Source organism: Micrasema longulum, unplaced genomic scaffold, assembly GCF_059751315.1.
Source record: "Micrasema longulum isolate JH-2025_06_02 unplaced genomic scaffold, ASM5975131v1 h1tg001144l, whole genome shotgun sequence".
NCBI lineage: Eukaryota > Metazoa > Arthropoda > Insecta > Trichoptera > Brachycentridae > Micrasema > Micrasema longulum.
The window spans coordinates 141,448-167,358 of record NW_028278332.1 but is presented as its reverse complement, the minus strand read 5'-3'; the positions used below and the strand labels follow the sequence as shown (position 1 = coordinate 167,358).

The following is a 25,911-nucleotide window of genomic DNA, read 5'->3' as shown; positions in this document are numbered from 1 at the left end:
AAGGAATCGTGTGTTAGAAATGCCACATTGTAAAACGTGGCTCGCAGAGACATGTATATTTTATAGGCCTAAATATTTTTTATTCTTTTTTTACTGATAATATTTCATTGATTACAAACTTTCAACATTTTCCTTCTTTTAAAAAACATGCACTATCCTGGATTCAAACTAAAGATATATACTCTTTTTTCTATGATATATTGTGTTTTTTTAAAAATATTTTTTATTTCCTTTTTTATTTATTTGACACTTTATATACATATACAATAAATATACATATAAGGGCGGGCACATTGCCTTAAGGCAATTTCTTCCTACCTACCCAAACCGTTCAGTTTGAGAAAATTATAAATACATGGACATATTGAATCTTACAATTTTATACAAAAATTAAAAGCAAAGATTAACAAAAATAAATATATGTATAAAAAAAATAACACTTTACTATGAAGAGAGGAGAGGGGATGGGAAGGAAAGAAGAAGGATAAAGGAACAATTTAAATATTTAGATAGTGACATTTCAATCTTGACTTAAATGTAAATAAAGAAGGGGCGTCTCTAACATTAGTGGGTTGATTATTACACAATCGAGCGGCTACTACTGTGAAAGAGGAGGCAAAAAAATTAGAGATATATTTAAATACTATAAAAAGATGCCAAATCACCTTTTACAGAATATTTTATTTTTTCTTTCTTACGTTACACAAAAATATTTTAACTGTCCAGTATTTATTGTAGGAGCAAAAATTCATTAACATTTTCTTGTATACCCACGAACAGGCCATGCCTTTGTGGGATTTTTTTGTTTACTATTTTACTATTAATATGTATTTCATTGCCATGTAATTGTGTTTGATTTTTTTAATACTCTGTTTTATCACTTATGTTTATTGTAAAAAAATGTCAACAAAATTATATTGTGAATAAATAAATATAGCAACATTTTGTAGGGTAGTTATCAGTTTAGCGATTATTCTTAATTATTTTATTTGTCAGCATTATAATTATTTTTTTTAAAGGTTTTTTATGTTATAATATGAGCAGTTCCAATACGTTCCTGTAGTTTATTATTAATCAAACGGAAGCCATGTGATGTATAAGGAAAATCGTTTAATTAAAATTCGTTCCTAAAAGCCAACAAAGAGCGCTATTACGTCCATGTTCACGAAATCAGTTTTATCTTTACTGCTACGAGTATCGATGTTTGTTGATTTATAATAGATACGGTAAAAAGTTTACAAGCGTCGTAATATTTCACAAATAGATTATCATTTTCAATTGGGCACATAATATTTCAACTTTCGAAACACTGCAGTGAAAACTAAACAAGATAGAGAGTATTCAATCAGACGAATAATGAGAAATATAAAAAAAAATAGGAAACATAATGCGTATGAATTGAATAACTTGTAATATGGTAACTGAAATTATTTTTGTACATATTGATTATAATGTGAGTTGTAATAATTTATTTTTTTTACAACCATTTAAATAAACACAACACAAAAAAAAAATTGCAATACCAAAAAACCGGGGCTTCAAATAAAAATTACGTGAAAAGGATATTTTAATTAAGTGGATGGTAAGGTGGATTATTATGTCAACAAGAGAAATTTAATTGAAATTCATACGTTATTCTTTTATGTTTATGTTTGTATGATGCTTGTGTCTAGGCGGATGAAGAATACAGTTCTGTGTGAGATAGAACCAGAGTCCTGTAGCTCAATCACAAATAACTACCGACGAGCTTAAAAACATGCTAAGCATTTGAGCGATCACAATGAACAATAATAAACATGCTTAAGTTATCGCAGTCATAAGTGAACGCGTGTGTAATTTCTAAGTCAACGCTTGTGTTGGTTTGTTTTTTATTTTCCTCGTAAATAAATACAGCTCATTGGCAAAAAATCGGCATATACTGTAAAAATTAATATAATATATTGCATTTGCAAAATAGTAAGGAGTATCTGATACAAAAAAGTAAAAATAAAATTACAATTACTATGGCGAGTGCTTTTTTTTACATTTGGCTTGCCAACCGCCGGTTAAATGCAATGAATAGCAGGATAAGTAACAAATAAATAAATAAAAATAGCAATTTTGAAATATTCTTCATATTTACCCAGGTGAAATTCAAAATGTGATTGCGCAGCAGGATTATGCGTCGCGGAGACATTTTATATTAGGTGTTCACGGATGTTACATTATGATCGCGAATACGATAAACAACTATGGTGAGAAATTGTTATCACGTCGCTTAGTAGCACGTCGATAGTTATTTGTGATTGTGTTACTGGACGAGTGTTTTCGACTCTATAGCTGCTCTCAGGCAAAAATCCTGAATTAAAAAATAATAGAGAATACGGCTGGCTGCGCCACATACCTACTGCGGATGTCTCCTGAAAGTCTTAACCACACTTTACTACTTTGCAAGGCATCAGGTTATTGACCTTCTGGACGTCCGCAGCTGAATGTTTGTCGACAGTTCATGTCAAAACTACTGGACGCGAATCTGGCTTAGGGGGATGCACAGGAACTGGCAGCCGACAGAGATGCGCGGAGGCTCTTTGTGGACACCATATGCTCCAATTGTGAAGCCGCCACGGAATGATAACGATTTTTTAATACCTATGTTTTTTGTGATTTTTGTAGAAAATTTTCTTCCTGTAACTCAATCACAATGCCCGCACTTGTCGGTAATTACCATCGCGATAAAAAAAATACTATGGTTAAGTGTTGGTTGAACCCTGGGTAACCAATCGTCCTGGCTGTCAAATGTAAAATTAGCGCAGGACAGATACATATGATTTCGCTGTAGTGATCGCCTACGTCGAGGGGACCCGGCAAGGCACTAGAAGAAGAAGAAGTGTTGGTTAAGGACTATTAATTGACGTGACAAACATCTCAATACTTCAATTCAAAAGGGACGCAAATCAGCATGAATTATGCTTTAATCGGTGATATTTTTCTATAAGAAGAAGACTCCCTTGGATTTTGCATTATAAATGACCCCAATCGCTCAACAACCTTTTTAGAATTTTGCGCTTTAGTGCCTAACTTCAGAGCTTTCTGTGTGACAGTTAGCACAGCACTCTTAAATAAGATGCTGCTTTAAAAAATCCATCTATTGATATTAAAAACACACATATAAAAAGTAAGGTTATAAAAAATAACAACAAACACTCGTCTTAAAAACTTTGATTGGCTGTACTGAAAAAAGTCAAATTTCGATTTGTGACTCATTAATTAAAGCAGCGATCTGTGATTGAACACCAGGCCTAGTATTCTAGGCGATAAAGGGCGCGTAAAGAACGCTTTACCATCGAGAATCGTTATCTACGCATGCTATACCATTTAAAATAGCACCCGCAACGTTCTCCGCAATGTTAAATGTGGTACTTGTAAATGAAAACAATGCGCTAAAAGGTTAAACTTTTAACTACGCTTGTATTTTACTGTGCTTTGAGCGTTCCGTTACTTTTCGCTTTCTGACCGTTTTGTCTGAGACGCGTAGTAAAATTTATTTTTTAAGAACGACGCTAGTGACCCGGTGTAACTTTCTACTCCCCGGGTATCATAACGTCTTTTAATGCATGGCTTATTATGGAGACCGTACTGTTAGCGTTATCTAGATAATGATTCAGACCTTTTTTGCAAACATTAAAAAAATCTACCAGTATAGGTATTGACCTATTAATACACATATGTAGATGCGCCATGAGCTCACAAAAATTATGACATTTAACTCATGCCCAAACGCTCAGTCATGCCGAACGCATATTTTATCTATTTACGACCACCGTCCGGATATGACGTGAGCTTGAGATTTAGAATCGAAATCAAAATGCCTTCTTGTACCGTGAAAGCGTGTTGAAAGCGTTCGGATAAGCATTGTAAAAAGGGTGTTTTAACTTTTCATATTTTAATTTTTAAGTATTTTTTAAAAATTTGTTATATTATTTTATTTATTAACAAAGCTTAAAATAGTGATTATAGAAGTATAAATATTATTTCTTTAAAATGTCAAACTATGCTTAGCGGCACAATATCGAAGTATTTCTTATTAACAAAGACGCACTAGTTGGAATTTGATTTTAAAATATTATAAAAGTAAGTTAATATTTAAGCATTCTCTAAAATCCAGCAAAAAGAAAAAAATGGGTAGAAATAAAAATGAATTTATGGAAATTATTTGATTGGGATTCATAAAAAAGTATGTTGTGTTAACAAACATGTAAATACATTTTTTTTATTTAAAAAAAATAAGTACCTTGCCATTTTTGATAGCCCATGCAATTTCGCTAAATGCGGCCTTGGAATAAATAAACAAACTAGGGAACTATGAGTGAGTTTTTGAATCACTCATTTTTTTAATATTTTACTCTATAGGGCTCGTCTATGTGTATTAATAGGTCGATGTGTATAAGTACCTATTTTTTAGACTGTTTGTTCTGCTAGGCATCATAAAAAGATATGCTGCGCAAAACGTCAGTATTATTTTTTAATAAATGGGTAGTCGATTGATAAATTACTGTGATTTATACAAGCCTCAGAATCTAATAGTAAACAAATGTAATTCTAGGAAATTATAACAACCATCCATGCAAATGGATATTTATTGTAAGTAATTTGTTATATTATATTCAAATTAATATGTATGATAAAGTACCCGCATTAAATTATATCTGCTACATACTGATTACATTGATGAATAATAATGTTATATAAAGAACGTATGTTTTACTCGAATATCACGAAATTAAAACATAAGTGCCAATCTTTATGCGGTGTCAGATTTAACATATTTCTGAATGGATTATAATTACTTTTATTTTTGGTTTACGTATAAATCATTAGGTAGAGTTTTAAATGTTTTTAATAGATATAGTCTCTACAGAAAATTCTAAATATTCCTTCTCTTTCCTGATTACTCTTCCTATCTCCTTCCAAACTCATTACCTGATCCCACCTTTCTCACCCTTAATGTGTAAAGCATAATAAACTTTATTTATTTATATCATAATTTATATGTGTAAACCTTAACTCCCCATTAAAAAACCGTTTTTATTTTATATTAGTTGGGATTTTTGTGCATTTAATATTTTTTTTTTTTTAGAACAATTTTTTTTAACAAACTAAAACAAGCTTAAAGGCTTTTAGTAATAAGTCCGTCAAAGTACTTATTCTTTGTACTTGAAAAATTAAAATTAAAATTAATTCTTGCTACACCTGATTTTAATTACAATAATAAAAATATTACAAATATGTCGTTCGTCATTATCATAATTAAATGTTTTTATTTATTTTCATCAATGTATTACATTTTCTTGGACTGATATGATAACCAACAATAAAGTGTTACGTAGAGCCAATACTAATAGATAACTATTCACCACTGCTAAGCTCCGTAAGATTTCATATTTTGGCCATGTGTTGAGAGGTGATAAATATGCCATACTTTAGCTTGTCATGAAGGAAAAGATCGAGGGACGAGAGGGATCAAGAGAAAACAGCTTTCCTGACTTCGAAACATCCGTGCATGGACCAGTATTAGAACTGTGGAGGAGCTGTTTCGCACTGCTCAGGATGGGGAAGCTTTCTCCCAAGTGATCGTCAATGTCGGTGGGACTTGACATGACACGTAAAGACAAAGAAGAAGATTTTCATGTCTCCTTTGGACAAAATACTTATGTGCATCTCACAGAACGATAGACTAACAGACAGGAGCCGTGGCGCAGTTGGTTAGACGGCCAACTGTGAAACTGGCGTCGCGGGTTCGATTCCCGTCAGTTGCAAGAAAAAAACCCAAGAAAGATTTTTTTCTCAATTGGTCTGGATGTTGTGGTGAATTTTTCATTACCTCCTTCCATATCCCCCCTAAACCCACCTGCTGACAAGCCTCAAAATAGAGACTTAGCGGGATATTTCTTTTAAAAAAAAATCAAAAGATCTCTGTATTTTATTACCAAATTAAACATTTATTTAAGTTTTTTTTTAAAGTATGAACAAGATGAAATTAAACAGTACTTTTAAAAATAATCATTAATTATCTTTGCAAAAGAAAATTAATGCGCTACATGCCTCAAAAGTGATAAAACAAAAGAATAATAACAGTGAAATCGCATTGGTTGTGAAAATTAAACAATAACTTTTAACAATGGGGCGATGGTCAATTAACTGGGTAATTCATACCACGACATTTGATAAATTAAACGCAAAACTCGGAGAATAGACACTTAATCTAGGTACCGTTTTACTAAACAAACATTTGTATTTTGAATTCAACCTGCCATCAATAATACTGACTCATCATTTAAAAAAATAATTGAAATCGTTTATTCTCTGTTTCTTCGCGTTATTTCAACTAAATGTTATTCCACATCCTTGATTAAATATCAACTTTATGTATTTTATATACCCAAGTTTTATTTCTAGTTTAATTAAAATCAACAGTATTTTGAGTTTGTCCAAATTTTTGTAGACAAGGACTGGATTCAACTCCCTGGGGAGCCACTTAAACCAGCCAACGACAGGTCATAAGCCCTGTAAATGCCAAGACTTTTATAATATATTCTCTAAAATGTTCTTCGTATCTGTTGTAATATGTTAGTAATAACAGCTCCCCAGGGAGTTGAATCCAATTCTTGTCTACAAAAATTTGAACAAAGTCAAAATATTATTGATAAAGCCACCTGGTCCTTGAAGAAGTATAGAAATTGGAAAAATAAGATTTTCTGGCGTTGCCTAGTATGTAGGTGAAATAATTAAATTAGATGAATATCACCCTCATAAATAAAGGTTTCAGCTCTTAAATTTCACAAACATCGACATATTAAAGAATGAAATGAATATTGATGTTCAAATACGGGCAGAATGGTGAATGTTACAGTGTGTAAAGTGGCTACTAAAATCAGCCAATGACAGGCGCTCTGTAGATGCCTCGACTTCTATTTTACCATCTCTTAAATGTTCTTCATCTCTTTTGTAAAATGTTAGTTAATATGATATTCACGTGTTTAGTTACCACAGATTTTTTCAAATGCAGTTCTTCAAATTATTTAAGAACTGCATTAAAAATTTCTGATATGAAAATAACAAATAACTTAATAAATGGCTTAGATTGAATCACCAATGTTCAGAGAAATATCTAAATCTTTTTTAAAAGATTAAAATATACGCGTATAATGGAATGAATTAATTAGAAATAGATTTTTCTCAATGGGTTAACGATAATGATCTATTTCTTAGGAAAGGAAAGGAATATTATTAGCTCCTATAACCTTAGCAAATGTCAGGTGAAACTGTAGCTCAATCACAAATAACTATATACGTGCTTAAAAACATGCTAAGCATTTGAGTGATCACAATGAACATGCTTAAGTTATCGCAGTCATAAGTCAACGCGTGCGTAATCTGTCAATGCTCGTGTCAAATTGTTTTTTATTTTCCACGTAAATAAATACAGTTCACGGGCCAAAAATTGACGTTTACTAAAATAAATAATCCAATATATTGCATTTGCAAAATAGTAAGGGTTATCTAATACAAAAAAAGTAAAAAATAAGTTACAATTGCTACGGCGACTGTTTTTTAGACATTAAGCTTGACAACCGCCGGCTAAATGCAATGAATAGCATGATAAATAATAAAAAAATAAATTAAAATAGTAGTTTTGGAATATTTTTAATATTTACACTGGTGAAATTCAAATATGTGATTTCGCAGCAGGATTATACATCGCGAAACGTAAATATTTTGACATTTAATATTAGGTGTTCACGGATGTTGCATTGTGATCGTGAATACTATAAACTACCATGTTGAGAAATTGTTTATAAGCACGTCGATAGTTAGTCGGGTACGATTCCCGCTTGCAAGAAAAAAATCTAAATAAGGTTTTTTCTCAATTGGTCTGGGTGTTGTGGTGTATTTTTCGTTACCACCTTCCATATCCCCTCTTTTCCCCCTGCTGACAAGCCTCAAAATAGAGGCTAGCGGGTTATTCCTTTTTTTCAAAATGTGATTGAGCTACTGGATTGACTGCAAACGGTCCGAGCAAAGTACAAAGTTTATCGCTGTCTGTATTCAGTCGCAAATTAGTATCGGAAGAAAGTGCTCTATTTAGATTATAACCGAAGTGATTTCACGGTTGGCAAAGTTTACAGTTTCACCCACCGATGTCAGGAGGGAGGAGTGCAAGTAATAATCAAGAAGAAGAAAATAGAAGAAGCGGCCAGCAGAGCGCTAATGATTTCAATCCACCATGCAACCATTATCGCTGGTATAGAAATCGTGGAGGCGTGTTGTCGTTAAACGCGACGTCAAATCGTTATCAAATAATAATGAAAAAGGCAGTCATTAACTGAATTTCTAATTTAACATACTGAATTTCATTCTCCGATGTATCTTCTCTATTTACTACGCAGTTTTATTGAGGTTGCTGTTCCTACTGAAATTTATTTTGTTTTATTTATTATTTTCATTTAATTCATTTATTTTAAAAATAACATGTGCATAACAAACTAAAATTTAAGACGTACATATTACAACAAGAAAAAAGGTCCAAGAAGAAGTTTAAAAATTGAAAAATTGTTTTCAGGTTGCCTAGTATGTGAAATAATTCAGTCAGATGAATCTCTTCACAACAATAAAGGTTTCAGCTCTTTATCTTCACTCAAATCAACAAATGGAAGAATTGAAGAAATATAGATGTTCAAACAGATGGAATAAAATAACTTAAAATTAAAATAATGTTAGAAATAGACACCGTAACTAACATAATGTTTTTACTGTTTGTTTTATAAGCTTAATTTTTTTTTCTAAACTTTAAAATAATAACTTCTTCATCACGGTGTGTAAAGTGGCCACTTAAACCAGCCAATGACAGGTCATAATTCTTGTAAATGTCTTGACTTCCATATTCCCTTATTTGAGGTATTCTCCATCCCTGTAGTAATTTGTTAAGAAAAATATACATTAAAGAGAAGTTTGTCAAAATAGTAGGAGAATTCTGCTCCTAATATGTAGGTTTGATAAATATGCGTCTAATAAACAGCTTTTATCTATTTTATTTATATATTTTAAGTATCGAATTGTATTGCGCTTTGTAAGATATACATTAATAAAGATAAAATATTAAATAAAGGTACGCCGGTACATATTTAAATAGTTTTCATAAATTATAACAGTTTTACGAAAAAAAATAAGTAAACAGTAATATTTAAATGTAGGTAAGTAACATAAAGTCAAAGTTATTTTTACATCATTTAAATAATGCAAGCTATTTTGATTTTATCGCCGTAAGAATTTTTAGTCTAAAAACTGACTTAAATATATTTTTTTTTATTCTCGTTAATTAATTAAATTTTGTTTATTTTATGTATGCATGTATGTGGATATGTGTATGTATATGTATATATGTATTTATGGATGTGTGTATGTATATATATGTGTACGTATCAATATGTGTATACTAGTAAGTTTTTATTTTATTTGCCTGTTCTTTCTTTTAGTTTGTAAATATTTTTTATGTTTAAAAATGTAGTTGCCTAGCTTGGAACAGGGTATGTACCCTCGCTAGCTAGGCAAAGTGTACAAAAATCTATGTAATATTATTAATATATATAAATAAACAAATAAAAATGTGTTTTTTGTGATTCCTACCCAGAATTAACCGTGATTCATATACTTGTACTTCTACATAATATTATATTCTCAGACAGCATTGTATGCGTAAGTAGAAAATAAAATTAAACAGAAACCTTTAAAATACCCTACAAAGCTTTTGTATGACTGCCTAATAGAGGCAACACCACATCGCATTTCAATGATCACATTTTCTTTTGAAGTGTATTGTTGACTGCTTGTTCTAAGACTATTTTTTGTCTTTTTCGCTTGTGTATTCCTCCGGCGTGACTTTTGATTATTTGTCTAAAGACCAATTTGACAAGGTAGAACGTTTTGACTTCCACCGCCGTTCTTAACATTGCTTATTCATATACACTTTATCCTACGTCAAATAATTTTGTCCTAGTGACCACACTTGAACTTGACAGCAAGGCTATGCGAAGGTTTACTTAGCCAAGAAAATACAGTACCTACGTAAGCGGTAACTTTACCTTCAAGCTCGAAACACGTGTGATTTTCACATAAAAAATATAAATAAAATATCCAAATATTTATTTTAAATAATTCCAACAAATAATGCAAAAACAAGTATTCGTATGTTTTATTAAAGAAGATATTGAGAAAAAATCATCGCGGGGAATAATAATTGTATTAATTAAAAAATATTTTTTTGGTACTAAATGACGTAGTTCGTATTCTATACAGTATATGATTTACAGCAGAATACAATTATATGATAATTTCTAATAGTCAAGATAGTACTTTTTTAAGGCAATTATGTAAATGTCTTTTATCATCCGAAAAATGCTAATACATGTATGGTACTCTAGTAAAATTTGCGTTTTTGAAGTATTTAAATCAATTACGAAACACCGAGTAATGTTAGAAAATTCACCATCAAATAAAACATATTTGCAATAATTGTTTTAGGGACCACCGATAACACATAACCAAAAAATTAGTCAATTCATTATTTTTTTAAATACCAGAGTTTTAACTCCTTTTTTGTTTATGCCTTTCGAAGTAAATCTTCATAACGCAAAAACTTTTTTAACCTTTCGTAATATTGTTATCATGATTGCATTTCTAGTTTGTGAATAAATATGTGATACGGACACTTTTATGTCGTAAAACAAATAAATATAATTGTATTATTATCTAATTAAAAATAAATAGAAAAAACTGCTCCATCGATACAAACGTATTCAAATGATCTTTACTTCCTGAAGTAAAAAAAGGCTTAAATATCATTAAGTCTTACATACAAAATAACTTTCAAAGGAATTTGGTTCTTCAAAAGATTGTTTTTTACTAGCTAGATTGCGTAGGAGGACAATCATTATAATGCGTGAGGACAAAAATGATACAATAGTGTATTACCTACATATTTTTTTATATACCACGCTCTGAGGATTATTGAAATGAAATCTTATACAGGGTGTTCTTTAAACTCTGTCACATCCGAAACCAGGATGATCAGTATGGACAAGAAGACATATTAACATATTTTTAAAAATATTTAGAACGAAGAAAATTTAAGAAAATAAAATATTTAAAAAAACAAATGGTTGCTAACTTCTGCAGATGAGAAGCAAGGGGGACGCGGTCGCGCGGTTTCTCCCCTGAAAAAGTAAGCAACCTATTTTTTCAAAATATTTTAGTTTTTAAGATTTTAGTCGTACTAAAAATTTATTTTAATGTGTTAATATGTACTCATACTGATCATCGTGGTTTAGGATGTGACAGGGTTTAAAGAACACCCTGTATATGGCTATGTTTTAAAACAAATAAATCATGCTGTAGCTAATTTTGACAATATTTTAATGGTTTTCCCATTATCCGGGAAAATAATACAGTTCTTTCTGAAAAAAAATATAGCCCTAAGTGTTTTCGATTCCAAATCCTGAAAAAGGAAATCAAATTATTGGAGATAAGTTCACCCTGTGGTCCAGTTATTACCGACAACGTAACGTTGGCTGCAATTTTTCGTATCTATGAGACAGCGAGAAAATACAATTTTTGCATGTAACATGATTGCTACTATGTAAACGACACAGCTAAGTAAAAAAAAATATATGGGCTCTTCGTTTTGGAACATGAAATTCAATTTGACACCCAAAAATCTCCTATCGCCTCTTCGCAATATGGGTGGTTGACTCACTCTAATAATTCTCGCATTCAGCAGCCATGTTGGTTCTGACTTGATGTAACACTTAAGTAATCAGACGTTTTGTCACGAAGCCTAGCTACATACACGAAGAAATTACAATCGTAAATTTGATTTCTCCATTACTCAAATTTGAAAATACAAGCATCAATCCAATGATAGAGAAATCATTTGAACATGATTACAAATAATTCATATGAGTTTAATAAGTCAAATTAAATTCATTACTGTATACTTAAAATGACCTTTGTAAAGCGCCCCTGAAGTACGAAAAAAGCGGCCTCCGTACTGTAATGGCTACGACACATGACTCACGCACGGAAGAGTTTTCTCAAGCCTGGGTGTCCTGTGATGTAATTCACCATTCTAATTAAGTCTCCTAATCTGTTGCGATGCAACAAAAATACAAAAATACTCTTTATAAGCTATTCATAATAACAGTAATAATGACTACAATCTACATCAATTTTACATTTTAATTGATGGACCAGCTAAGATTGTACTCCTTAAAATTTAAAAACTCTCAGTTTTTCTTCCGGTTTATAAAATCAGTAATTATCCATATACATATTTATTAAATAAAAACTTTTTTATGAAATAACTATATATTCTAGGTCGATTTCAAAGCTTATTAGATCATGGCTTATCTTTAAGTTTACATTCTCTAAGCATCCTCTTAAATTTCATCAATAATTACTTAATTTATTTATCCTTATTTAATTTATCTTATAGTATTTCCTTATAAAAAATGAAAATATTACAAATAATCAATAAATAAAATAAAAATGGTATTCATATCCGCCAAAACACGGTATTCAAATGTTGCTAAAAACGTTCCGTGGAAATAAATTATTTTTTTTAGGCGTTATTAGTAGGTGAAACGGTTCAACCGGATGAATCTTACCCACACGATAAAAGTTTCAGCTCCTTTATTTCACAAAAGTAGACAGATGGGAGATAACTCTAACGGTTAATGTGGATGTTCAAACATAGGCAGAATTGTGAATGTTACACAGTGTGTAAAGTGGCCACTGAAACCAGTCATTGATATGTCATAAGCCCTGTAAATGCCTAGACTCCTATATTCCCTTCTTAAAATCTTTTCCATCTCTGTTGCGAAAAATTCCGATCTGCTTAAGTTTAGTCTAAATTTCAAGAGACGTAATTCGCCTGTCGATTATTTTTTGTTAGATGAAACTTTTAAGATATTTTTCATCATTAATACCTAAGGCAATTATTGTTTTTTTAAATTATTATTTGATTATTTTATTTCATTCTGACAGCGTTTTAATTAATATGTAATTTGTTCAGAATTTATCAACAGTTGACTTGACAGGAGCGTTTGGAGTCTAAAGATACAGTAGACGTATAAATCGTACCTTTAGGACGAAAACGACTCAACTTAAAAAATTAACTTTTTGGGAAATCGCAAAAGAAGAATGTAAATTGTGACACTTTCGTACTTTTTCGACGATTGTTTCGTATTTTTCGAAGTACGCACTAAATTTTTTGTTCAAAATCATACCGAAGGCTTAGCTATGAATCTATGAAAAAAGGTGTAATAAAAATAAATTATTATAATTTTAAACAAGACACTTTGATAAATAAGATAATGACATCATTTTTACTAGGTCAGATCAGGTCACCAAACACATGTTTTTATTTATTCGCGAAATGACACAAACGTAAATAAGTCGCTAAGAGTATCGATAATTTAAATAATAAAATGACATTAACTTAAATAAGTCACTAAGATTATCGGTAAGTCGTAACGAAACAATCACAAAGCTGAATTGGTTGTTTTAATATAAAAAAATATGAAAAACTTGTTATTTGTATCTCTGAATAAAATCGACTCAACCGGCTTTTGGTCACTATATGTTTATCTGCGTTGCGTCCTTCACATAGCAATATAAACACAACACCAATGGCGTCACTTCCGTTTTGACACGGAATCTAAGTTTTCTGAGTAAAAAAGAGACCGATTTTAATAATAAAATGACATTTACTTAAATAAGTCACTTAGATTATTGGTAAGCCGGAACAAAACAATCACAAAGCTAAATTTTTTTGGTATAAAAAAATATTAAAAACTTGTTATTTGTATCAAAATAAAGTTGATATAACCGGCTTTCTGTCAATATATGTTTGTCTGCGTTGCGTCCTTCACACAGCAATGTAAACACAACACCAATAGCGTCGCTTCCGCACTGACACGGAATCTAAATTCTCTGAGTAAAAAAGAGAATGTAACGGTTTTATCCTATTCCCACCCGAATGTTGCGTTTTTTTAATGCAGAAAGATGGATAGTGTTCATTGAAGTCGTTTTATGATCTTAACTCATTTTAAGTTTTTTTTTTATTTAAGTCGTTTTCGTTCTAAAGGAGCGATATGTAGATGCCTACATGATGTTTGTACTTAGGTAGTGTATACTTACCTTCTGTACATACAGAGCATGGAAGAATGGTACTTATTGCATTGTGTTACCTTCCGCCTGAGTACAGTATTCCGTGTGCATCTGCTTTCACCTTTCTCCGTTCAGATCAGAGCGCATTGACCTGCGCGTCGTGTGACTCTTCTCAAACTCAGTCGAATATTTTATTTTAAGGGGATATGCGGAGAAGAGCGGAAACAGACGTATTAACAAACAATGACATCAATGAAGACCTAAATATGTTGACTAAATGGACAAAAACAAACTTACTCACACTTAATTAAAAAAAAAAATTATTCAAGAAAAAAACGACATAAAGTAGATGCTTGAATAAATAATGAACGACGAATTAAAATTAAACTTGTTAAATTCTGAGGACTAACAATAGACGGACAAATAGGCATCTCAACAGAAAAAAATACGCAACGGTTTGTCATGTTCATAATACTAGACACTCCAATAAGGATCTGATTCTACAGAGCGGAGTTGGTACTTTTTTGGCTCAAAAGCAGCAATACTATATAGGCCCGAGGATAACCTTATCATAGATTCATGGAAATGTGGTGGGATTGCCAGGCTGAGGAAGGTGTTGACTGCATATTTAATCTGTATTGGTCGGAGGGTGTCAAAGAAATTGTTGTACGATAATTGTTGGACGTCAGCTAATTTCTTGTTTTACTGGTAATGACTTAGGATTTAGGATATAACGATTTTGCTGTTATTTGTGTTTTCATTGTTTATTTGTTATTTACTTTTAAGACTGAAAAAGCATACAAAATCTTTTTTTTTTTTTACTTTTTTATATTATTATAAAAAACATTATTTACTGCCTTAGAATGGGGAAGCTATCCCTAGTTAGGCAGTTTAGATGAACCACCAGCAAAAATAAAATATATATATATGTATACTTTTACCACTCAATTAATTTGGTATATAAATAATTCATTGTAAATTGCTGTAATAAATATGTAAAAAATAAATAAATTAATTAATTAATTAAAATAATTGACATGGACAATTCATATCAACAATTTAATTAGCAAAGTGGCGACATTATCGCGTCTTTTTTTAAAATAAAAAACTTTGTTCCAAAAACGGAAAAAATTCTACTGTACGAAGCCTATGTAAAAACTTAAATATGTTACATGCAACCACTATGAGAACAAGAAATCAAAATGACATTAACAGACTACAAAGACAGCAAAATAAAATATTGAAGTTAGTATATGACCTACCCTATCTAACAGCAACTAAAGAACTTTTTAAACAAACTAAGCAATTAAATGCAACTGAACTCTTTAAACAAGAATCCTTCAAATGTATTCATAAATTAGCCACTGATGTAATTGTAGACGAAGAACTAAAACCTGAAAAAAAATGTAGTAAATGTGGACACAATACGAGAATATCAAAAAGATATCATATACAACCTTCTAAAACGAGACAAGGACAGTCGAGACTAATAAACCATGGACTGAAATTATACAATAAACCAGCAGACAAAACTAAACAAAAGACTCAGACAACTTTTACAAAAGATATTGAAAATATTATCATTAACAGTAGAATGTGAATTTTAAAAGCAAAAATATTTCGTTACATGTATGTAACCCGTAAGGGTTTTATCAATGAAATTTAAAATTAAAATTAAAAAATGAACAGGTATTTGTATACAGTTTTTCTATCACTCTCTCACAGATGCCTTCCCGAACACTATACGAAAACCTCAACTGAATATCGGACAGATTTTGCCTAGCTAAAATCGACAAAATCAGTGTCTCGAATTTCCTTGCATAAAAATAAAATAAAAGTGACAAAACCTAACCAATAGAAAACAAAATAAAAAGCTAAAGATGTACAAAAATATAAATAACTGTATTTGTACATATATAAATCACCGTAAATCAATACTGTTACTCGATGGCATAAAAAAAAGAAAAAGAAAAAGAGGATATAAAAAGGACGTTATGGGAGATGCTTTTTTGGACGTAATTTAAACAGAGATACAGTAAAAACATCTTTGATAGTGGGTGGGAGATGATTCTACAGTCGAGCCGCATGGACACTTTATGAGTTACAGAGGAAAAAAGAATTATTGAACGTAGTTAAGCAGAAAGCAGCCAGTCTACAATTTAAAAATAAAATAGATATTGGTCTTATCATGTACAGTAAGATCAATTCTATGTTCTGCTAAAAACAGCCAGACCACTTTCATACAAAATCTGTTATAATCACCTTCTGAAAATAGTGTCGATCACAAAAACAGCATTGCTTAATTTGTAGATAACACCCACAGTACTAAAAAAATCTTATAGTCCTTTAAAAATCATTTAAACTGGTCAAATACATAATAAGATTCTTGTTTGTAATATACAATAAAAACTTTTATATTCATTGTTTATCAATTGTCGAAATCAAAAACATTCCAACTTTTGCCTAGATTTGATTATTCACTCTTTTCACGGGGGTTCTATTATCTCAGTTTCACTTTTTGATGGCTAGCTGCTTTCTACATAACTAAGTTCAATTCTGGAAGAGTGCTTTAAGAATTAGAACAATGAAGAAAACCATGAACTGATAAACGTTTAAATTTTTCACAGAGATTACAGTGAAGAAAAGTGAGAGGAAGATTGTTACTTGGGAGCAATATTATTACTAACTTAAATCATGTTTTTTGAGGGCGGTCAATATTTATAGTATTTAAAATAAATTTATCTTTTTTTGGAGGTTATAAGTTAATAATTATAAAAAAAATAGTTATTAAACCATCCAAATAAAACGAATAATTAATTATCGTCGATGATAAAGAAGTTATTGTAATAGTGATACGAATCACGTATAACACAGATCGAAGTAACCTTGTATGAAGTACAATTAATACTGGATGATAAAAACAAAATAACTTTTCCGAAGGCCATTTTCTGGGACGTGTCTGATTACTTAACAAATAATCACAGAATCATTCAACACCCGCTTATTGATGAAATAATGCGTAAATATAATTTATGAGGCCGATGACATATTTATTCACTGAAATTGAACTAGCTTGTAACTTTGTTTTAATTCAGGTTTATGACAATGCGCCGTATCAGAGAAATTGAATGAATAGTCATTTGAACATTGTTTTTCTGTCACTGTCTCGCAGATGCCTCCTCGATATTATGCAAAAAAGACAACTGCACGTTGGATCGATATCCCAACTAAAATCAACAAAATCGAGGTTTCGTCGTCCCATTTTCCGAACCTCAAAACTTTTTTTTTTAAGAAAAAATATATATTTATTTAATATATAAAAATAAAATAAAATCACTTTGTTTTTATGTACCACTTATATTTTTTAAATTTTGACAACCGACTAGTTTCGGTAATACTGTGCCTTCTTCAGGGTCAATTACAAACTAACATAACATATAAATTTTTCACAGTGAAGGTAGAGTGGGCGCGGCTACGGGGGTAGAGAAAAGAGGGGGTTTGTGTGTGGATTTAGGGAGAGGGAACATATTTAAAATGGGACTATTACTAAGATTTATTTGATTATTAATAACATTTAAATTTTTATTTACAGCCTTTCTAATCTCCAATATTTCAAAATAATCAAGTGAATATCCTTTTTTGTTTGTATGTAGAATTTCGATGCCATCTTCAAAGTTGAATAAGTGATTATTTGTTAGGATATGGTCAGCACACTCAAAAAAAATATTATTTTTAAGACATCTCATATGTTCTTTAACTTTAGTTGTAAAAGTACTTGATGTTTTTCCTATATAAAAGGACTTCTCCTGAATAAAAGACTTTCCTATTTAAAAGGACTTCTTCTAAAAGGCTTCTCTACCCCCGTAGCCACGCCCACTTTACCTTCACTGTGAAAAATTCATATTTGATATGTTAGTTTGTAATTAACCCTGAAGAAGGCATAGTATTGCCGAAACTAGTTGGTTGTCAAATTATAAAAAATATAAGTGGTACATAAAAACAAAGTGATTTTATTTTATTTTAATATATTTAATAATAATATTCCACAAAGTAAGTGGTTCAAACATCAAAAACATCTATTTATTTATCATATTTGTATACCGTACGTCCGAAGACGGCAGATAAAACTCGGCGCTTTTTTGGGTTTAAAGGTAGTCTTAGCTCCCATATGAAACAATTCATCAAAAAATCAAAACGACGGAGACACGCTAATGGTAAACTTCTTTATTTTGTAAAAAAAAACCCTGCTCTAGTGCCATAATCCAGGGAGAAAAATCGCAAATACGTTGTGTGAATCAAATTCAAATTGTCATCATCATCTTTATCGTTCCCTTTCCGCACCGTATTTTGCATATAACACAGAATTGGTACACAAACCGCAGTATATCTTGATCATGTTTATTACAAAAGCGTAATTTTACACTATCAATAAATTAGGGGAAAAAAGTAAAAAAATATTTTAAACAATATTTTGAGTTTGTCCAATTTTTTGTAGACAAGGACTGGATTCTACTTCCATATGAAGATATTATAACAAAGATGAAGAAAATTTTAGAGAAGGTAATATAGAATTCTAGGCATCTACAGGGCTTATAACCTGTCATTGGCTGGTTTAATTGGCTTAAGTAGTTTTAGTGGCTCCCCAAGCGTTGCCTAGTATGTTGGTGAAATAATTCAATTAGATGAATCTCACCCGTATAAATAAAGGTATCAGCTCATTAACTTCACAAAAATCAACAGATGAGAGAATTGAATGAATATAGATGATCAAATATGGGCAGAAGGGTGAATGTTACACAGTGTGTGAAGTGGCCACTTAAACCAGCCAATGAAAGGTCATAAGCCCTGTAGATGCCTAGACTTCTATATTACCTACTCTAAAATATTTTTTATCTCTTTTGTAATATGTTAAAATATTTCAACCCAAGATTTTTTTGCAACACAACAGGCCAAAAGGCTTAGTTATAGTTATGAATTACAACACAAAACTATATTATTTTGCTGTATTTATACATTTTTATTTTATATTATATTTTTTGTTTTGTACACCATTTTGTGAAAAGAACCTAAAGTATATTGTTATAGTATTCGTTACAATCAATATAGTGTAAAGTTTCTGCAAACCAAGTTTTGTAAAATTTCCATTGAAAATAAACGTAAAAATGACATTTTTCAATAAATAATGATAAAAGCCATCTATAAATAATTAGTTTCATATTTTCGTTTGGAATCACCTTAAAAAAATGGATTTTTATTTTTTGTGTTCTCCTTGGAACCGAACCCAAAACCTTCCGTGCGTGAGTCATTAATATAATATTTATATTGACTGGATCTTGAAGCGTAGGACTATCCTATGCACCATTAAACGCGAAAACAAAAATGTTGATTTCTTGTTTATGATTATGTATTGATAATATCTAATGAATAATCAATGTTTTTAGAAGAAAGAAAATACTGCTAACTTAATGTTAAAATATCTATTTGGCTTTGAAAATCGGACACAAAAAATACAAAAAGACGTATAAAACACCCACCATTTTAAATATAAATTAACATATTTTTGTGGTCAAATAAACGAAAAGTCAATTTAAAGGGGAAATGCAAACATTTGAGCAGTTCATTATTGAAGATCAAATAGAAAAACATGCCTCTACTCACAACTTCAACCAAATGAGACGTTTGTTGGCTTTAATTTATTTATTTATATATTGTTTATTATTATTATTATATTATATAACTAATTCAGTGGTTTTCTTGCCAATTGGATCAAAATAATTTGTTTACTAATCAGTGATATATTTATCGTTTTGGTTCAATATTGACAGCAAATCAATGTACCACTTTGGCCAGAAAAATAACTATACGGAACAGTATTTCTATTGTCAGAGACCTTGCAAATAATCTTAGAGAATAAATCTGCACTTTTCAATGTTAAAAAAATCGATTTCAAGGATACTTCAATTCGCGAAAGTTTATTTAAAAATCATCATCATCATTCCCTTTCTGCACCAAATGGTGCATAAGGCACTGCATTGGTACACAAATCATAGCGTATCTCGACTATTTTTGTTACGTGAAGGTACGATGATCAGTCTTGTGTTTCAGGTACCAGTCCAGGGATTATTTATTTTATTTTATTTCATTTTATTTCATTTTATTTGGGATTTTTACAGCTATTACATAAACAAAATAATTAGAAAAATCTTAAAAATACTAAAGCCAATTAAAAAAATCCACTGTAAAAATAATGACACATAATATATAAGAAAAGAAGTTTAGAAATTGTATTTGTGTGACGTTTGTATTCATGTGTATGTGAATGTGTGTATGCGTGAATGAATGAGGGAGAGGATACATGTGCGTGTGGGAATGAAAGAGGGAGAGGGTGCGTTTGTATGGGTGCGTAAGTATGAAAATAATATATTTGCTTAAAACTTGTAAATTGTATTAAAAATGGTAGAATAAAGAGCTTAGTAAAAAGTTAGAAACCTTTTTGTTAAAATTCAAATGACGAAATGATATAAATTGTTTTTTTTTTTTTTAAGTATGTTAAATTTCAAAACCGTATTCTGAAGAAAAAAAAAAGCATTTTATTTTTTAAATTTAACTGATACACATCGAATGAATAATGTGGGACGAGTCCTATACAATACAGTAGGTAATCACAAAATGCAGTAAATACGAAATAATGACAACAATAAAATAAGGATTGACAATACGCGAACGTTGATTCAAAACGAACACACAAATGCATATTATATGCACCTACATAATATATAAATAAGAATAACATATAAGTTTAATAGAAATGATTCGGATTATGAAAATCATAAAAATTATGAAATATTCTAGTGCAAAAACAACTTAAATAAATATTTGAAATCAACCATGTCGGGATTCAAACCCGGGACCTTTTGCACGGTAGTCAAATACGCTGAGCATTACACCACGAAGCTGAAAAAAATATTTTTAAAGGATGCAATCAAAAACAATCAAGATTAGGAGCATTGCTTCCAATAAACGTATTAAGATTATTGGCGGCCTCCGCGGTGTAGTGGTCAAGACGCTTGACTCACAGACGGAAGGTTCCGGGTTCGATTCCCGGTGAGAACACAAAAATTAAATGTGATTTTTCTCAAGCCTGGGTGTTCTGTGATGTAATTCACCGCTGTAATTGGGCCTCCTGGCCTGTTGTGGTGCAAAAATAAAACTAAAATAAAATTTTTAAAAAAGAGTTTAAATAAATTAAAATAATGTAAAATAGAGGAAGCATGGTTTGAATGTTAAGATAGAGTGGTATGGCGTTCCATCGTCTCTATTTTATTTATTTATTTATGCTTTATTAAGTTTCTTCATAAAACCTTAAGAACTAATATGAACTTTCATTAACATTAGAATTTTTTATCAAAATTTCTCAAGAACATATTTTTTCAAATTAATTTGAAATATTTCAATTCTTTCTATTTCTTTTTTTTCTTTTATTTCTTCGGGTTACTCATTGTACAGCTTCAATCCTTTGACTACCTCCACGGATAAATAGCGTGACGGTGAGTAAACTAGTTCAAATTAGTTTGAACATAGTGCCATATTTATATAAACGTGTGAAATTTGACAAAAAATAATTATCAAGATTTTTTTCCGTTTAAAAATATAAACGTGGAAATACCGGAAATCTGTATCTTAAGATCTTCAAATAATTTATTGTTCTCTTATTATCAGGACAATCTTCACTAAAAAAAGCGACCTTCAGTGAGTTATGTAAGTTCCTGTGAACACAATTATAGTTTGAATGCAAACTAGACTCTTATTACTCATAATTCATCAATCTTAACACTAGACTACAAGACCAGAACATCATCTCACGGTCATCACAATATCAGTACTTTACTAATGACTGACTGATGATCAAAATGATAATCGATAATTCAATAGTCTGTATTTTGCAATATGACTGAAAACTGACCTGATAACAATTTTAGCGGCTTTTACATTTGTTCACCAAGTTTTAGAGCAAGTCTACTTATATCTTAATTTTTGTTTATAGAAATAATAATAGTATATTGATAAAGTAAGTCTACGAACATGTGCTACAGGAATTATTGACACAATCAAAACACTTCCATACTAACACAATGGTAATGATTCTGCTAATGATTTGATAAGTAAAGCAAAAGAAACTTAAAGTCAAAAGTGTACTTACTAACAAAACTATTTGTTTGTGCTTATGTATAAATGTCAACCTAGATTTGCCAACAAACAAAAATTGTGACTTGATCGGTTTTCTTTGTATGCTCACGATATTTTCAATATATATAAAAATAACAAATTACAAGAGGGGTGAAGAACATCTTAGAAAAGGAAATATGGAAGTCTAGGCATTTACAGGGATTATGACCTGTCATTGACTGATTTCAGTAGCCACATTACACACGATGTAACATTCTCAATTTTGTCCATGTTTGAACATCCATCTTTCTTCAATTCTTCCATCTGTTGATTTTAGTAAAGTTAAAGAGCTAAAAAACCTTTATTGTTGTGAACAGATTCATCTGATCGAATTATTTCACATACTTTCCAATTTTTAAACTTCTTCGACCAGTTGGTTTTATGACAATATTTTGAGTTTGTAGACAATAGACTGGATTTAACCCCCTAGAGAGTCATTAAGATTAACAAAATACAACAGGGTTTAAGGACATCTGAGAGTAGGGAATGTGGAAGATAGTTGAAATAAAACATTAATTTATTTAAAATAAATATCTTGACCGGATCTTATGACGATAAAATTTGATCAAAATTGTCAAATGATATATTCAAGGTCTATTTGATTCCTACGACTAGAATTTAAGGATAATTCATTATTTTTAGTTAAAAAGTAATCCAAAATTGAAATGTTTGGTTACCCTCATGGTGCATTAGCTAAAACGCTTTCCTCGCACACTGAGAGTTTCGGGTTTGATTCCTAGTAAGATCAAAAAATCAAATTGATTTTCCTTAATATGGGTGTTCTTTGCTATGATTTATCAGTGTTTGCAAAAATTATCCCAAAATGTTTTGAAAACAAAATCAATATTTCTTAATTTCCAGTAAACCATAAAAGAAAATGCAGTTTAGCATTGAAAAGTCAAATGATGCATGACGAACTCATAATCAAAAGCCGAAGGTCCGATTTTTCATCAGTAGAAAATCGTAGTGTTTGGAAATATCGGACGAACAGTAAAATAATTATTACACAGTGTTACACTAATACGAATCTTTGTTACTTAGACTGTAACTGCAAAATAATATTCTTCAACAGAAAAACGATTTTTCTGTAAAACTTGTTTATACAACTACGCAAAAAACTTCACTTCATAAGGAAATAATTAGTGAGGAATAACTGTGATAAATCATTTTCTTCCGCCAAAAAACAAGGATCAGTTGCTATCGTAAACAAACTAGTAAAAGTATACAAAAAAACAGTAGCCCCAAATTTATAGTTTGGTTTAAGTTAAAATAATATTTTAAACTTTTTATTTTCTTGTTCTACGGCAAATAAAACAATTATGAAAAATAAACAACAATTGGGTTTGTAAATTAAACACTTTAATATAATGAACAATAAAGGTATAAAAATATGTTAGTAGCTTAACAAGGATAAATATATATATATATATATATATTACAGGTATATGGATAATGCTGTCGAAATGCGATCTCTCAGACGAATGTGTGGTAAAACTATGTACGATAGATGCACAAATGTTGAGATCTGTACATTATGCAAGGCTGAGATAAGCATTATCGACAAAATCAAGAAAGGAGCTCTGCGTTGGCTTGAACATGTAGAGCGAATGGACCGCGAAAGAACGGCTAAAAATATTTACGATGCAAATTTTGATGGATGCAGAAATAGAGGAAGACCAAGAAAGACATGGCATGATCAAATCCAACAAATACTGAAAGATGGACATGTTTAAAGTCGGAATAATCGGCGCGCGTAATATTATATTATTATATATTATTAAAAATAATCTATCTATTTATTAGCGTTGCCACCTTTTAATTCGTATTTGCAATTGAATTATCGATCGGTTTTCTAAAAAAGCTTATTATGACAAAGCTCGCAATGACCGTTCGACCGTTGCCGAGTGGGTGACAAAATGTCACGTCTATCCAGCATAAGACCCGGGTCGAGAATCAAAACCGTATTCTTGTGCAAAGCTTTCTAATCAGTTTTCGTGAGGGTGGTCCAGCGCATACATCATTCTTAATGTGTACCGATATTCATAAAAAACAAACAACTCTTCATAGGCTTGCGAATGTAAATATTATGCCTTCAATGTAAGAACTCCTCAACAATTTAACTTATCTTCGTGTAAATGTGAACGTAAGTATTGGCCACTGCACAACAAGCACGTTCACAGGGTTAAACAATGGGTACTTTAAAAGGATATAAATAAATATTGTTGCACTATTGGTTGAAGAAGTAAACAAAACTCAAACAGATACGCTTGGCTGAGTTTGAACAAATTTTTTTTCAAACATTTATTTGCTTGTCAGTATACGGCATTTTCGTCATTTACACAAATGAAACCAGTAGAGGTGTTCTGAATCTTCTGTGCCCCTTAGAGAGTGGTTAGTTTGGTGATTTTTATTTATTTATTTACAAACATTAATTTATTGCACATTATTTAAGACATAAGTCCTAACTCCATAGGACTAAAAGTCACGTGTTGAGATAGGACGAGCAATTAGTTGACTCACACACATAGTATATCAGAGTATATCACCACAAACAGGTAGGCATGAAATATATATTTAAACAGGTGTTTTTTTTTTAAATATATTTCTGAACCTGAAGCGTAAGACTGATCATCTTACCTTCATGTAGCAAAAATGATCAAGATACACTGCGATTGGTATACCAATATAGTGCCCTATGATTTATTAGGTGGGGAAAGGGAATGATGATGATGATTAATGTAGGATCAGAAACACAAAAAGATAATTAAAAAATATGTTTAAAAATAGTTAAAAAATCATTTTTAAGGAAAGTATTATCTTACCTTTATCTTACCTTCATGTAACAAAAACGATCAAGATACGCTGCGATTGGCGTACGCACCATTAGATACGGAAAGGGAATTATGATAATTATGGATTATTATCACAATTATTTTATTTTGCTCACAATACCTAAATGACTTTTTTTTATCTCGTGTGAGTACAATGTATTATACGAATGTTTAAAATAAAATAAAATAAAAATATGTAACCTAAGACCCGGTATATAAAATGTTAAACATTCTAAATGCCTACATAGAAAATAAACAAAAATTAAATAGATTGATTTCATAAAAATCTCAAAAGGGTTGTTGTATATTATTCAGTATGTAGTTTTTGTATACATGCATATGTGCATATTCCATTTCAAACATACATACACAATTACACATACACATACACACACCCTCCCACATATATTATACACTTTTTATTTTAAATAATAAAAAACATATATAGTTTTTCCACTTTTATTTATATTTTTTTACCAGTAACCGGGTTTCGTCGTGACCGACATCGTCAGACTGGTGGGAGACTAAACAAATGTCTATGTTATATACACGTGCGAGCAGGGGTTGTAAATTATAATTTAATTTAATTATGGAAATAAAAGAGTTTAAATTAAATTAATTTAAGTTTAAAGTAATAACCATTGTATGAATT

At 30.7% G+C, this 25,911-nt stretch overlaps 1 protein-coding gene across 1 annotated transcript in view; it reads right to left on the bottom strand.

The window, feature by feature from the left end:
* Positions 1–25,911, bottom strand: part of LOC148276805 (uncharacterized) — a 76,494-nt gene that overhangs the window by 13,111 nt on the left and 37,472 nt on the right. The window lies entirely within an intron of this gene.